Genomic DNA, 16837 nt, shown 5'->3' with positions numbered 1-16837 from the left:
TAAGTGGGATGACACGAGTCACCTTAAATTTGTTGCGGGGCAACAAGGGAATCGACTGATGCAGCTGGAAGATGTGATCCACCCAATTTGTCACAACACACACACCACTCTGACGCAATCCGGCAATACCAGGGGCCCGCTTGCATTACAATGACAGGGCCTGAACGCTGAATGTACCATGTTTTTTAATCTCATTCTGATTCATCATCAACTCCTGGAGTCCATTGCTGTGTCAGGTGTCAAGCAGTTTTCACAGGGAAGTGTGCGTGCTGGGGGTGGGGGGAAGGAATTACCAAAACTAATCTCCGGCTTCATATACCTGCAAAAATTGACAAGGCTGAGGGGTCCCACGGCCCCAACCTTCTAGTCTGAGGTGAGCTGATGTCAGAAATACTGTGTCCGTGACAGTTGATCCATAGCTTCTCCTAAAAAGCCTGCCAGACCAGAACTTTCTTTTTCACCTTCAAAAAACACTCCCAAGGAGCATCCTATCATTTTTAAGTCCCTGAAAGTTCCAGAAACCAAAATATATAGAGAAAGGGATATTGTACTTGCCCTCAAAATACCCAAGCTCCTGCATCAGGCTCTCTTACTTATGTGACCTTGGGCAAGTAAATGATCTATTCTGAAACTCAACAGGAAAAATGAGGATGTAAGATTATCTACCTTACTTACCTACCTGAAATGATTGTTCAAAGACAGAGAATCAACATGAAACGTTACACAAAAACTATAAAATGCTACTTAAGGATGTTAACTTTTACTCTGTTCATCATGACTTCAGTGCCCCAAACTGTTCCATAGTTAGTGAATTAATGAGAATCAGGAAGTTCCCCCTTACCTTGAACCTTAAAAATGAGGAGGAGAAGGAAGGAGGCTATAGAGGTCTTAGATCAAAATCCTGAACAAGTCAGAATCCTGAATTTTAATTTTAAACGTAATAAGCACCAAAAGAAAATTAGTTTTTAGTATTCATACTTAGTCTAAAAATCAGTATTGGATAGATGGATGGATGGATCTGGGGCACTGAAAAATTTTACATGGTTCAGAAATTAAATTCACTGGTCATCTTTTTTACATATTTTTTAACCATTACTCTATTCAACAAAGGATTCAGTAGTGAGTGACTTTCAAAAATGTATCATCTAGGGGCGCCTGGGTGGCTCAGTCAGTTGAATGTCCGACTCTTGGTTTCGGCTCAGGTCATAATTTCAGGGTCATGAGATTAAGCCCCACATTGGGCTCCATGCTCAGCACAGAGTCTGCTTGAGATTCTCTCTCCCTCCCCCTCTCCCCCTCCCCCTGCTCATGCATGCACACTCTTTCTCTCCAAAATAAATAAATAAAATCTTAAAAATACATATATACATAATCTAAAATAGAAGAAATTACTAACCTCAAAAAACCCAAAAGAAACCCAAAGGATGATAAGAGAGAATAAGGGTAACTATGCACACCCTATCAAGCTACCCAGCCAGTCGCATTTATAGTAAGCTTTATAACAGCCAACTCAAACTGAGAAAACATGGCAGTTGTGTGATTCACAATTCCTAATCAATTGCTCAGAAGAAGGATGAATGTTCTTGGTACCAAGATCAGACAGAAATTTCCACAGTGGTCCTCTGAGGTCACTGTGATATGATAAGCAATGTTCTGGACCATATCCTTCCACATGGGCTCAGTGACACATTTCACATGGATGTTTCTTCTTGAAAATTGATTTAAAAAGAAAATCACAACTCAGTAACAGAAGTTCTGAAGAAGCAGAATACTGCTGAAGAGCCGAGAGGCTGTATAATGTTCCAGGAAATTCTCCTTAATCACTGTTTGCTCTCCACAGAGTCCTGACGGGCGGTAAGCTAAAGGTAGGGCTATCTGGCTCATGCCCAAGTATAGCTGGGTCATGCTACGGGATGACCACCCTCATCTGGCATGAGAGGGTTCCACCAGGGGTGAGCTTGTCTACTTTGTGTGAAAACTGAGACTCTAGCACAGAGAAGAGGTGCCATCCCTTCCCTCCCAGGAGACCCATGTGATGACTCAAGGCAGGACCAGGATTCTTAGCACAGATGAACAGGCTATGATGGGGGTTCCAAATTCCTATTCCCTAGAGTATGGATGATGTGGCTTTGGCCCAACAGTTTTTGAGACAGGTAAAAACAGACACCCACATCAGCTGCACAAAATCCCTGAAAGTTCCCATATCCCAGTACTCCACTTGTTTTGAGCAACGCTACTTCCCACCAGATCCAAATGTATCCCAAGGTAACTGAGGAAACATGTTCACAGAATGAGTATTTTCAAGCCAGCTATAAGTCAAGAAATCTCTACTAAAATAATAACTTTTAATTTTAGAACAGTGAATCTTTGGAAATACTTAACCAACAGGTTCGGCGGGGACAGACATTACCATATCTCATAGGAGTAAAGTCAGTGTGTTTCAAAGGGAAGTAACATGTTCTACCCCGACTCAGCGCAATCTACCATTTATGGAATGCTTACTATCTGTCTGGCAGGGTGTCAGTGGCTTTAGGCCAAAATACTCTTCTAAGTTTCCCTCGGTTCTTGGTGTTTATTGTTGGACACTGGCAACTGCCAATGCATGTAACTCCAACATTGCATCACTCATTACGGAGCTCCCTCCCAGCTTCGTCCGAGAGTTTGGAAATTGCCAGTCCCAGAGGGCTGTGTTACACAGCTGGCCATCAAATCTCCCAGACACCCCCACGGCCTGGCCCAACAGGGGCTCAGATGAGGCCCAGCTTACCAAAACGGATTTAATAGCTTTCTCAGGACAGACCATGAGAACCACGTAATTTCTCAAAAATCTAAGTACCACCATTCCCACTAAGAAGCCGTGAAGCTACCGAACACTTGAGCATTCCACCCAACATTCCAAGAGGAGTGACCATGTGCTGTGAGAGCCCACTCAGCTCTGGGCTCCTCGCTCCTAAATTCTCAGTTTCAAGTTTGAGTCATGTCAGAAAAGCACGCCCATGTCGCTGCGAGAGAGAATGGAACGTTTGATCCCCAAAGAAAAAGGAAGCGGGGCTGACCTGGTTAACTGCTAATGCTGAAATCTGTCCTCGAGCATTCCACCATGCTGTGGCTAAACCTAACGGGGTGTTCCCAGGGAAGGAACAGTGGAAGAGGACAGTACTGCGTTCAAAGTGCTTCCACACCTCCCATGAGACATAGCAGAGTGCACAAGCCTTAAACTGCACACCAGAATTACCTCCTCCAAAGCACATCAGTGCCTTAGTTAGAAGAGATTTTAAACATCTTTTCCGGAATCATGTCACCCAGGTCCATCTTGTTGGGCAGACCTGCCTCCTATTCCCACACCAGCTGTACAGAAGCCTCCCCAGGCACAGGGAGAAGCCTCGGATCCCAAACCACTGGGGCGAATGGGTGTGGGTTAGGGCAGCTCTTATTTCACGGTCAAGGACTACAGCTCCAGAGGGGGAATTTGGTTCTAGATCTTTCTGGCTTTCCATGCCTGTGGTATATAGCCTGGAGACTGGAGACTAGGGGTGTCTCCATCCTGAAGGACACAGCCTTGGGGGATCAGTTGAGAGGAAGGGTATGCTAAGAGCAGAGACTCTCAGAACCAGAAGCTGCTGTCTGCCTCCAAGACCTTCTCTGGGCCCTTCCCAGTGACCCAACGGTGTGAAAGGGTAACCTGCCATTTCCAACCCCTACAACCTGGACTCTCCCTTCACCTGTTCTCTCGCTGAGCAGCCAGGAGGAAAGTCTTTCTTCCCAAAATGTAATCGAGCTGTCAAGGGGTCCCTCTTCTTCATCAGGAAGCAGAGCAGGATGTGGTCGCCCCAGCGATTTGGTTCCATTTGCCGCCGTCCAGATCCAACAGTTCCCTGACCTGGAGCTGCCTCTCCCACGCAGCAATGGGAGGGCCACTCTGTGAGTCAGGGAAGAGCTCCCTGGGGTGAGGCCATTCACCCCAGCAGCCCGTGTGGCAACTATGCCTGCCAGAAACGGGCTGGGATTGCCTTTGACATAGAGGAGAGAGAAAATACCAGAGGCCCCTCTGGAGAGGTTACTGGGCTGGGGAGCCCCAATTCCACACTGTTGGCCCCTCATGCTTGAGCCTACAGGGCCCATCAGAAAGAATCACGCCCTCCAGCTGGTAGCTGCTCCTTGGTTCTCTTCCTGCTGCTGGTGGTATTTGTGTTGGCAGAAGGCATGCATGATTCCGTAAACCAGATACTAAGGTTGGAGAGGAAGGAAGAGAAACTAAAAATATTATGTATGTGTGTATATACTAGATTACCAAGATAATTTAGTAACCAAAACTCAACGAGCAAGTATGACAGCTGGAAACACAGCTGCCCTACAGAAAAAGGGACACTGTAACGGGTCCTGGGCAACGCCACTGGTAAGGGGATATCAGGAACATCAATCCTGATACGTGTTTAGGGGGTAACAGAGAACATTAATCAAAGACTAAGGAAAACATTTCAGTGCAGCAAAGAATCTTCTACTTCAATGTCAAATAAGATGATTGGTGACAAATTTTTAAAGGCATTCCTCCCAAGGATTTTCAAAATGGGGTTGATTCTTTACCTGTAAGTCCCCATCTTCTAAAAAGGAGGAAACTAGGGGCGCCTGGGTGGCTCCATTGGTTGAGTGTCCGACTCCTGGTTTCAGCTCAGGTCATGATCTCAGGGTCCTGGGATCGAGCCCCATGAAGGGCTCCACATTCAGTAGGGAGTCTGCTTCTCTCCCCCTCTCTCCCTCTCCCTCCACCCTTCCCTACTCGATCTCTTTCTCTCTCAATCAAATAAATAAATAAATAAAATCTTTTTTAAAAAATAAATAAATAAAAAGAAAAAGGAAGAAACTAGGGCTCACTCATGAGACAAGAGTGAGAGGTCAAGGTTCCATAGGCCTAGCATCCCAAGGCAGTCCTAGGCTACTCAGCCCAAAATGCTCTTTTACTCTCTCATTTTAAAGTAAAAAAACCCATTTAAGATGACCTCAATTTTTTATTTGTAAATCACCTCCAACTCTTTTGCAGTTATAGAATTAAGACTACACAAGCTCCAGCAGGTAAAAAACACAGTTCCTTATTTCACTGATTCTAAGAAACACATTTTTCACTTTGAACATCTCTGAAATTAAATGTGCCTTACAGTCACGATAGTGTAGTGTGGTTTCACTGGAGCCATTTTCTTTCTGAGTGGTACATAAAATAATGGTGGGCCTTACGATTGGTAGCATCTTATGAAATAGAGCGTATAAAAGTAGATCTTAAATAGTTATGCTTACGGCTATCTAAAAACTGCTTGTGAACTGTTTGGGGAAGAGTCTACATAATTTTGCTGACTGCTACCAACAGTTAACCCAACCAACATTTATTGAGCATCTACTGTTATGTCCAGGATGAGGAAAGAGACCATTTGCCTTATGATGCCCCAAATCGAGTAAACGATGGTCACCTATCCACTCGGAGATAGGGTTGTCAGGGCTCATCTGACATTATTAATAGTGAATGATAAGAAGAAATAGGCTAATTCTGCCAGAAGAAGCTGTCATTTGAACCGGGTCCTGATGGGCTAATAGGATTTGGCTTAGCTTGTGAGGATGGGAGGAAATAAACAGGGACAGGAGGGAGTATGCAAAAGGGGGGGGAGGGGCAGAACTTTCCAGGAAAAGAGCAAAGGCTCTGAGGGCTGAAACCATCAGTCCAGTGTTGTAGAGGTAGATGCACAGAAAGGAGCTGGAGATGGTAAGGCTAAAAAGATGGGTTGGGACTACGGATGACACAAAGGAATCAGACATTATGTGTAATGGAGTATGTGATGGGATCCTATTAGTAGAGGTGCCCAATCCAGCACTTCTCCCCAGCCCACTCTGGCTTGCAGGGAAGAGAAGGTGGCAGCCAGTTACAAGGAACCAATCAGGCAGCGGTGGGCTGGAGATAAGGTGGCCTAAACTGGGGCAGTGAGAGCCTTGAAGTAGTAAGGACGGCAGGCAGAATCCCCAGGACTCAGTGGCCACGTATTTACTGTCAGAAATGAGAAGGGAAGGAGAAAAAGAAGGGAGAGATGCTTCTGAAATTTCTATTTTGATAACTGACAAAGAAGGTGACAATAACACCTTCCACCATGAGGTCAAAAATGGAGCACTCAATTCCAAAGTTTTATACTTGAGAGGTGGGAATTCATTGTGATCCTACTAGAAATGCGGTGTTCCTTCCATGTAAGCACAGAGTAACCAGGGTTGGAACACATTAGCAGCGCATTGGAAGGAAGGAAGGAAGTAGATGGAAGGGAAGGGAAGGAAAGGAAGGGAAGGAAGGGAAAGGAAGGGAAGGGAAGGGAAGGGAAGGGAAGGGAAGAAGGAAGGAAGGAAGGAAGAAAGGAAGGAAGGAAGGAAGGAAGGAAGGAAGGAGTAGGGAGGGTAGAAGAAGGGAGGAAGTAGGTAGGTGGAAGGGAGGGAGGGAAGAAGGAAGAAAGGAAGGAAGGAAGTAGGTAGGTGGGAGGGAGGGAAGGAAGGAAGGAGATGGGGGAGGGAGGGAAAGAACATGAGAGGGAGGGAAGAAGAAAAGAAACCCTGCCAAAATGCCTGGATCAGGAAGGATTTATGGAGACACAAATATTGGCCAATTCCATCGTATAATCAAGAACTTTAAACACACACACATACACACACACACACACACACACACACACACACACACAACCTCTGATGACCCGTGAGAGCCCAGAAGTTTAAACCATTATCTCAACCACACCTTCTACTGACTCAGCCAATGGCTATAATAATAAATGGAAGAAATAGCATCAATAATTTAACACAAAAATAAAATGCGGCCTCAGGCTCAGTGCCATGAAGTTAAAATGTAAATCAGATTAGAGTTCAGCCCCCAGAACTCTCTAGGTCCCCAGGACACCCACCACGCTCCTGACTCGCCCTGAGATTGGGTTTATTACTTAACTAAGATCACTGACTACACGGCTGAGGCTCCAAAGCTGTAGAGATCACAGTGAAATGCACGTGGGTCGCACACAACAGCGCACCAGACCCTACTGCAAATGTAGCATCTGGGGACAATCGCCGTCCCTCCCACATGTGAGTGAAACCAGGAGCTGACAGCAGGCCTCAGGCCACCATCTGGTTACGCCGGAGAACCCTGGGGGTACGGCTGTGACAGCGGGTCCAGAGCCACGGCAGGAAAGACATGGACTCACTTTAGGGCCACAAGCAACTCAACTCAAGCCAACCTTCCTGACCATCTATCTCTTTAAATGGAGTGGATGGTCTAGAAGTTTCTGTGCTCCTTACCCTTGAAAGGAAGTCCACGTTTCTTTAACCCGCTTGATTAAGTTAAAACCTATATCATAATTGGAACCATTGTGAGAGCCTCTTTCCAGTAAATTCATGATTCAATTAAAGGCAAGAAGTGCCAGTGAGTTTGGCCCCAGAAATGCAAGATGGAACAGACCAATCCTTACTTCAAACGTTGGTGTGAGATCTTTTTGGCTGAAGAACGACCAACATTTATCCTAACTGAATTAAAAATTGGGAGGGAAATAAAAAGCACATGAAGGGGCTGCAGACTTGATTTTTAAAAGTAGAAGGGAAAAGAAAAAAAAACAAATGACTTTTTTCTGACTACTCCCTGTAGTCCAAAGAGGATAATCAGCCTCTTTCACATAAAGACGGTTCCTGGGAAACCATGGGAACATCTCTGAAACAGTGATACATCAAAGTCCCCATGTAGAAAAACCGATACATAAAATTGCAAAGCAAATCTGTTTCTTGTATGACAGCCACTAGCTGAAAAAGCTTGACATTCATTGCCAAGTAATATCTATGAGACCACACACAAAGCGAGCAAAACAGACACCGGCCTGCCTTCTTAGAACTAATGAGTACACTCCTGTCCGAGGCACTAGTGTGCAAATGGCTTTATGGGCATCCTCACTCAATAAGATCGTTCTGAGCACGCCCATCTAAAACAGGATGAGTGTGTATCATCGATCATTTAACTAACGTATAACTTACATACATGGGCTATTGTTCAAATGAATGATGCACATTTTACCTTTCTGTGTATGTTAATAATGTGCATCACTTATGTGAACCAAACAGAAATAGGCAAAAATTTAAATGCACGTGATTGACAGAAATATAAATTCTGAAATTTCCTTCTCCCACCTTAAGGAAAGCATCTCACGCATCCATGTGACATCGAAGACGGTTGCCGTTGCACAGAGCAAGTTGATCCGGAAGCTGAGAAAAGACGGCGTGTGAAAGCTCACAGGCATGCCTCCTGCCCTGGCCACATGACCCCGGCTTGAACAAAACCACGTGGAGGACCTATTCCTTCCCCCTCTCCCTTCTACCTGTCTTGTTCCACCTTGGTCCAGGCTTACTGTTTCCCCTGGGGGCATAGTGGACAGGTGGGGTATGCAAGCTGCAAGAGAACTCTCCAGCAGCAGAAAAAAACATCATTATGGTAAAAAAAATAAATAAATAAAAAATCTTTTAAAAGTTTAAAAAAAAATAAACAACAACAAAAACTATCCCCAAATCTGTGGTTAATGTTAGTTTTGTAAGCCTATTTGACAAATTCCTCAGTCTCCCCGTCTATATAGTCCAAATTTTCCCGACAGCTTAGTCTTCTTGTGAAGCAACATCACAGCAATGTCAAAATCTCCCAGAACCTTCAGGAAGAACTTCAGCTGAGAACTTGAGGCTGCTCTGAAGTTATGGGCTGACAGGACAAGCTCTCACTGGGGGCCATAACATGGTGTTTTCTATAATCAAGACATTGGTCAATATCCCTTCACCGGTGCTTAATAAAACGATGCCATGTGTAGAAAAAGAAAATGATACAGGAAGGAGGGACTCATTTTTGCAACCTGCTGATCTCCACCCTCCACAAGACAATACAATGACTGGCCAAGAAGCAATAAGCACAAACGAGTTTGCAAGCATGGCCGCATTTTTTGGTGTGGGGGATCTGAGAGAGAGCCAGCATAAGTAGCCAAGAAATATCAATTACATAGTCTGGAAGACAAAAAAAAAAAGGCCAGCAACAACAACAACACACAAAGAAAAATCATTTTTGAAAGAGTTTTGAATGAAATTTTGGTCCTCCTAGGTGGGAAGAAAAGGCTTCAACTTCTGGAAGAAATCCTCCTTCTGTCTGGCCAGCTTCCCACCCAGAAAACCACTGGTAACTAAAAGAGCTCTCGCTCACAAGTTCAAATGGCCATGGCCTCCCATCAGTATCCGTCCCCCACCAAAACATGATTCCTTGCCTTGGATTCCGTGCACTTTGCAGATATGCCTCTGACCCCGACTGCAGGTCCTGCCCATAGCCTTCTACCAAGTTCTCCATATGGAGAACTTTTCTCTTTAATACATTCACTTCCTTCCACGCTTCCCGTTACCTGAATCTCGGTCTTCAGCACACATCCCTCTTTGTAACCCCCTTCTGGACCCCTCCATGGGACTAACCAGTGATAGTTCAAATTTGACACACTATTTAGGGTCAAAACCTTCCACGCTTATGATTCCCCCGAGAAGGTAGCATTGATTTGTCAACGTAACACAGACTTTGGGTTCAGTCAGATCTGCCTTTAGCTGCCATCTAACGTCCTTGTGACCTTGAGCTGGTTCTCTAACATCCCTGTATATCGCTGTCTCCATCTGCAAAATGGGAAATTTGCCTTGAGGGTTTGTGCTGAGGATTGAGGCAATGTATCTGAAAATACTCTTCCTTGGTATTTCTTTGGGACTTCACGAACTTTCTTTCTTTCTTTCTTCATGAAATTCCTTTCTTTCCGTCTTTTCCTTCTTCCCCTCTTCTTCCTCCAAAGTCCCTGAAGGACTCTCTATAATCTGCTCCTTCTATTTCTATCCTTCAACTTAGGTCTCCCTGCCTTTAATCTCCATCCCTAATACCCCTCTCTGCTGCTCACTCAGTGCATTCAGCACTGCAAACCCCAACTAACCCACATTCAAGATGCATATAATGTCCTTCCTGAATCCAGTCCCTTGGATCCTTGCTCTGCTACCTGACATACAAAGACCCCTGGCAAGGCCAGCAGAGAGAAGATGCATCGGGATAAAGGGGCATCTTTCTGAAGAGTCACTTTGACTCAGATTTACTCAGGAGGTTAGTGAGGGCAGAGAAGCTGGGGCAGGTTGATAATGGAGTAAAATTTTAAATGTCTATGATTTTTTTAAGGTGAAATATTCATCTTTTCCCCAAAATAAAATGGCACATGGAGTGGTTAGAAGTTAATTCTCTTTTTATGTTGGAGGGTTTTATTGGAAAACCGTGCAAAGCTCTGGTCTTCCAAGATCTGCTTTACCACTCTTCTCCTCCAAATCCCCCCAGTTACCAGTTCCTGGAACACTTGTCTGTTCTAAGAGAATCATCAGCTTATTACTTTTTGACATGGCGGTCCATGGCACACGTGTCCTGTGTTAGGGCTCTCTAGAGAAAGGGAACCAACAGGATGCAAATGGACGGATGGATGATGGGCGGATGGACAGAGAGACTGATATTTTAAGGAATTGGTTTATGCAATCGTAGGAGTTGGCCAGTTCACAATCTGTGGGGCAGACCGGCAAGGTGGAGACCCAGGGGAGAGATGCTGCTGCTATCTTGACTCCAAAGGCATCCTGAGGCAGAATTCCTTCGGTCCAGAAGACCTCAGTCTTTACTCTTACAGGGCCTTCAAGTGATTGGATGAAGCCCATCTACATTACGGAGGATAATCTACTTTACTCAATCCCTACTGATTTAAATGCTAATCATATCTAAAAACTACCTCATAGTAACATCTACACTGCTGCTTAACCAAACAACTGGGCACTACAGCCTAGGGTTAACATATAAAATTAAACATCACATGCCCAGCGGATTTTTTCTCCAGTACCTAATAATGGCATCAATGTCAGCCAAAGGAACAGAAAGAATACAGATTATTCCCCCACAAATGTTTACAACAGTCTACCCAGCAGGTGCTCTTGACTGACCCACCAGATTTGAGCTCTGAAAGAAGATCTACTTGGAGGTGTTCCTGGTAGCCCCAAGCTCCAGGGCATGAAGGGGTCACTGAGGACAGTGGCCTCACTTTCATGATGTCATCTTTGCTATATATTTCTAAGAACCTTTTTTTAAGGTTTTATTCTTAAGTAATCTCTATACCCAACATGGAACTTGAACTTACACTCCCGAGATCAAGAGTCGCATACTCTACCAACTGAGCTGGCCAGGGGCCCATGTCATATATTTCTAGATAACTGCATCCCTCTGAGCTTATGATGGTAGCCACCATCATCAAGAATTATGGCTCTTTTTTACTTTTTTTACTTCAATATGGAAAACTGTATCAAAACATTATTTGCAAACTGGGAAAACACAAATACACCGCCCCCACCCCTAATCCTCTCCCACCCCCCACCGCATAACACATAAATTATGGAGGTCCTGGGTACATAAGCTTCCCCGTGGTGACATTTCTGCTCTAGCCCTGGATGTGAAATCACCACCCTCTCCCACCCCTGAGCCAAGACTTCAAGCACACAGCAGGGTTGGGGCGGGGGGTGAGGTGTCCCCAGCATGTCCTCAATTCTAATGCAGCTGGGCTTGAAGCTGAGCTTGAAAACCCAGTGACGGGGAGGAGGGTCGGAATGATTGTTCAACACCCTCCTACGCCCTGCTCATGACTAATGCAGCATCACACTGGGAAAGCAAGTCCTCTGAGCTAGCTGGAACTGACAGGTCCACATTTAAACCAAACCAACCCTCGGAAGGCTCAGGCGTCACTACGGCCCTCCCAAGCCCTAAGCATGCCCCCTTCTGAAAATATTCACCTTGAGAGAAAACAAGCTGAGAGAGTTGGTTTGGGGGTCCTAATTCGGCTTTTCCATAGGGTAGGAAGCTTACTTGTTCAAGCACCAAACCAAAGAACACTCACAGTAGGTAGGCAATGGATAGTCCTCTGTGAGCGCCAGGATAACTTGACAATTTGCGGCAAATCACTTAATTTCTCTACGGCTTCATATTCCTCCCTCAGTAAAATTCAGCCCCTGGCGGGGGGCGGGGGGAGGGCCTGGCTGGCTCAGTGGGAGGAGCATGGGACTCTTGATCTTAGGGTTGTTAAGTTGGAGCCCCCTGAGTTGGGCATGGAGATGACTTAAATAAATACAACTTAAAAAAAAAAAATTCAGCTCCTAATAAGCGCTTCCAAAACGTGGGCTTTGCAGAAGAGGGAGCTGTTGGGGTTGGGGGGATATGATATAATGGGGGGGTATTGTGTCCATAATCAGTGTAGGGATTTGCTTTTCCAACAGTGATTTTCCATTCAAAATAGCATCCCTGAGAAGAAGGAGGGGATTAATCAAGTGTATTCATTAACTAGGGCTCAATGACCAAAATAATACCAGCCTTCTGGTTCCACCCATGTCTCACTTGAACAAGCACAGGGAAGTGGGGACTGTGTGTGGCCTAAACTAATGTTGGCACCAGGGGGCCAGCTCCAGAGCCACCTGCTTTGTTCTGTTTATCTCACTCCGTCCCCACACTCACAGGAACAGACTGCCATCTGTGCTGTTCCTGCTGGGCTCAGTTTTCCATAAAGGTAAATAAGATCATGACGTTTCTCATCTTAAAAAAAAAAAAAATTCCTCCAATCATTACTTTCAGAGCTCCATCTCAATTGAACTCAACCCAATTCCATGAGCACCTTCCCTTGGCTGGTTCGAGATCTCACAGGGATGCAAAGATGGGGAAGGCTTCAGGCTCCTGAAACAGCTTTAAAGATCCTTTTTTTGGGGGGGGGGGATAAAGCAAAAACCAAAAAGTGCAATGTAAGACCCCAAAACTAAGTAGCTACGATGAGCTCAGAGTACAGGAAAAATGAAGGTGTGACTTAATAAAATTCCTTATGCCAAGAAGATGCTCATGTCACCAATACACTTTACAATGAAATATATGCTCTTCACAGGGCAAGGTAAAAAAAACAAAAAATACACATAGATTATGAAACTGTATACAATAGGACAGGAGGGCAGTTTAATGTGACTGTGATTTTTTTAAGCTGAGTGTTATGATTACTCAGGGGAAAAAAGGTGATGATCATTTTGGTATCTGAATCTATAATTGGAATACTGCTTAAATCCTTAAAAAAGGAAACATTCCTAATTGTAAGGGACATATCTATTGTCTAGAGCATGAACCTTGACCATGATCAGAAGCCAGGTCTGCATCCTCCAAAACGTGTTGTGCTCATTTCTCAACTCCACACTGTCTTCCAACATTTGTACACACTCTGTAGAAACACAGGAAATAGTCATAGATGCCCGAAGAAAAATGCATTCCATAGTCAAAGGAGAGAACTCAAGCTCTTACACTGAAGAATTGGATTTCACTTTTTTTAACCAATTGTTTCCTGAACTTTCTTAATCAGGAAACCTTTTTTATTTTTTTGGTGGAATATCTATTAATGGCCTGTGGGACCTTGAGTACTCTGTGGGTTATTATTGTGGGGAACCATCTAACAAAAATGGGCTCATTTTTATGACTATAGATTCAGTCTTCTTGCCAAATAAAGAGCCAAGTCATCAAGGTGTTTACTTAATTGGCAGCTCCAAGTATCAATACCATCACCAGCACTACCCACATCGAGTAGTCTTCCCTCTCAATTTCCTATGTTCCTTTATCCAGATCTCTCCATCAACCATAAAACAGACCATGAGAAAGATAATAATGACTAACCAGGCATCATCCTTGGCTCTTAGACTTCTTACTCACTTGGCATGGGTCAGATCCATGCCAGGATTCATGTGCATTGGGGCGGGGGGTATGCATACATGCCCACGTGCGTTATGGGGTAACTGCAGTATGTGCTTTAAAATAAATTTTAAAAAGGACAAATAGAATGTGTACCCCCTTTTTTATAAGGCCTGGTATATATGAGTCAGAGAAAGAAACAAATACATTGCTCTGCATGAAATACCTATTGCAGGAGGGAGGTGCATGTGAACAGGAATACAAGTTTTCCAGGTGATTTTTACACAGCAGCAATACATAGATTTGGAGTTAGCAGCTTCTTCCCACTAATTAAAACAAAAACCATCAACAACCAGGAGCCAAAATTTCTAATCGTGGGCTTGTTTTGTTTTTAACACAGGGCATCCAGACTCCTTTAAGACGTAGCAACGAATTGTTCAGAAATAATTGGTAATACATTATACCTATTTAATCCTCGAGAAGACTCCACCATCTCCCTCTGGGGCTCAATCAAAAATAAATCTGCTCCATGCTTCTCAGAATGAAGGAAAACACAGCCGCGGTTTTCAAGGAGTAAGCCTGGCCACGTACCCACGCCACCACCCTCCCCTGCTTCCATGACATTTCTGAGAATGCAATTAACTGCTGACATTGGCCCAGGCTTCAGGGGAGCAAACACTAAACTTGTCGACTGTTATTTCTTGTTGGGGCTTGTGCTGTTTGTTATGTATGTTCGATTTATAATGGGAGTTTGTCAGCTTCTTTTGTTTGAACTTGACACAATGGGAAAAGCCCTTAAGGGTTAATTATTAATCTCAAAATGAAATCTGAAACAGATAATGAACAGGTCTTGAGTAATTGTGAAAGACACCTAACAGCATCAGTCAAAATAAGGACTGTTCCCGGACAAGAGGACTCTCAAGCTCAAGGGCATTTTATTAGCCACTAAGTGACTGGGACCGAGAGATTAGTGCTCCAAGAATGGACTCTTTAGAGACAGACTCTGGTGGGAATTTTGCTTCTGCTACTGAACACCTAAACGGCTGTGGAGAGTTCGTTCACACCACTAAGGCTCAGTCTCCTCATTGGTAAAATGGAAATAGTAAGAGTAAATGGAACAATCCATCGGAAACCACACAACCTACTGTCCGGCCACAGAAGTGATCAACAGATGATAAATGTGGGATCTTTCATTATATCCAGATATTGATTAGTAATCGTAATCTCTAGGCTCCTGTACCATAATTAGAAATTTACAAAAATAACTAAGTATGAAAAAATTGTCTGTGAAATTAGTACCCGAACGTATGAAATCTCATTCCTTACTGACTGCAGTGAAAATACATGAAGCTTTCACATGAAATAGTCATGAGGGGCATCCAATATCCCTCTTCATTGATCAATTACAGGGAGGAGAAATGACAACTCAGAAGACCACACCCTTGTAAAATAATACACCAGATTTTCAACTCTTTGATGCTATCACAAGCTTTTTGAAAATATTATTATTACCCAAAATTAAAGACAGAAACTTCATCTTCTAAATATAACCACTGTTGACTGAAGATAACTAGAGACAAAAATTTAAGTATCTTGGAAAATATATTGCCAATGGCAGTACACGTTACATTATCCACAACTCATCAGGAATGCACAAAGCCAATCAGATTTACTAAATATAAATATACTCATCTATAGATACGCCAAAATACTAATTCTATAATATTTTGATTTAAAAGGTCACAGTTTTAAGGGATTAAAGCACAAATTCCTGATATCTCATGGTAGGAGGAGGCAATAATAAAATGTGTTTGTTGCCAAACGGACTAGGAACATCCAGCTCCAAGAGTCTGACTCAGAGTAGATAACTCCCAGGTATGCATGCCAGTGACAACAAGGGTTGATCTGAGTTGTGAATTTTAGAGCAGAGTTCTCTAGAGAGTGAGATTATGTATATACACATATACATATATATGTATATATGTGTTGTATATGTGTATGTGTGTGTGTGTTGTTGTTGTTGTATATACACAAACAAGTATAAGCCACGGCTATTACATATGAGATACTATGTGCCCAGTGCTCAGGACCGGGAAAAAGGTGGGGTATTCCATCAAGTCTATGACACGGATATGACTACCCTGCCCAGTCAGCCACGAAGAACCCAGACCAGGAGTCCAATGCTGGAAACCAATGGTCTTTTTCTTTAGGGCTCAGTTTATAAGAGCTAGATTAATACAGTGGAATTTAACACTGTACAATAAAAACCCTGGGCTCAATTTCTTATTCTTCTCTAGACCCTCTTATTATGTAATCCCTAGCTATGGGATACAGACAAGGGCATTAAATGAGGACACCCTTGGGATTGAGAAAAGTAAAAAAAGGACTCAGCTAGGAATTACACTCTAGGTGAGATAATCAAAGTACACTAGACAAACGTAGTTGACCCCCCCACCTCCGCTATCCAGGTGGGATATTAGGCTCTGAGAATGGAAACACTGTTATTCAACCTGAAATTCAGACGTCAAATATCTTGCAAAACTGTCCTGCAAGGTATCCACAGTCAATGCTAAGTAACTTCTGGATTTAGATCTGGACTATACAGCAGCACTACCTTCACAATCATTAGCATCAAAATGACTTATAACTGTTTAAACAACAACAACAACAACAGAAAAGGACCTTTAAAAAAAAAACACTCTGGCAAAAAATGAGTAAGATAAAGCAGAAAGCAAATGATAGAGTGAATACATATGAAATTCTACCCCACACTCCTGCTCACCAAAAGCAATGAAATATAAGACATTTGCTTGGTGGGACTCTTAAGAGTTATGGTTTCTAGTTGGCTGTGAAAACTACAGTTATATTCATATACTCTATTTGATCCTAAAGCAAAGAAAAGGCCCTTTGTTCAATTTCCTCAGAAACTCCAGACCGACCTGCGGGTTCCCTCTAGAAGTTAGCACTAGAGGTAGGATAAATGGTAGACAGCACCATGGAAGGGAAAGAACACAAGGGGGGAAGGGAACAGAACGGGGAGGGGAGGGGAGGGGGGAG

At 43.7% G+C, this 16837-nt stretch overlaps 1 protein-coding gene across 10 annotated transcripts in view; it reads right to left on the bottom strand.

Moving 5' to 3' along the window:
* TIAM1 (TIAM Rac1 associated GEF 1) overlaps positions 1–16837 on the bottom strand; it is a 370474-nt gene that overhangs the window by 142400 nt on the left and 211237 nt on the right. Inside the window, exon 1 of one of the 10 annotated variants that reach the window (XM_073891268.1) lies at positions 3723–3739. The exons of the other annotated variants lie outside the window; for them this stretch is intronic. The gene's annotated coding sequence lies outside the window, so the exon portion shown is untranslated. Of the gene's footprint in view, positions 1–3722; positions 3740–16837 lie in introns of those variants that run through there. 10 annotated transcript variants of the gene reach the window in all.

Source organism: Callorhinus ursinus, unplaced genomic scaffold, assembly GCF_003265705.2.
Source record: "Callorhinus ursinus isolate GAN/ISIS: 27379988/994484 unplaced genomic scaffold, GSC_fseal_2.0 scaffold1, whole genome shotgun sequence".
NCBI classification, from domain to species: Eukaryota; Metazoa; Chordata; class Mammalia; order Carnivora; family Otariidae; genus Callorhinus; species Callorhinus ursinus.
The sequence above is the reverse complement of the archived record's forward strand: the minus strand, read 5'-3'. Positions and strand labels throughout refer to the sequence as shown.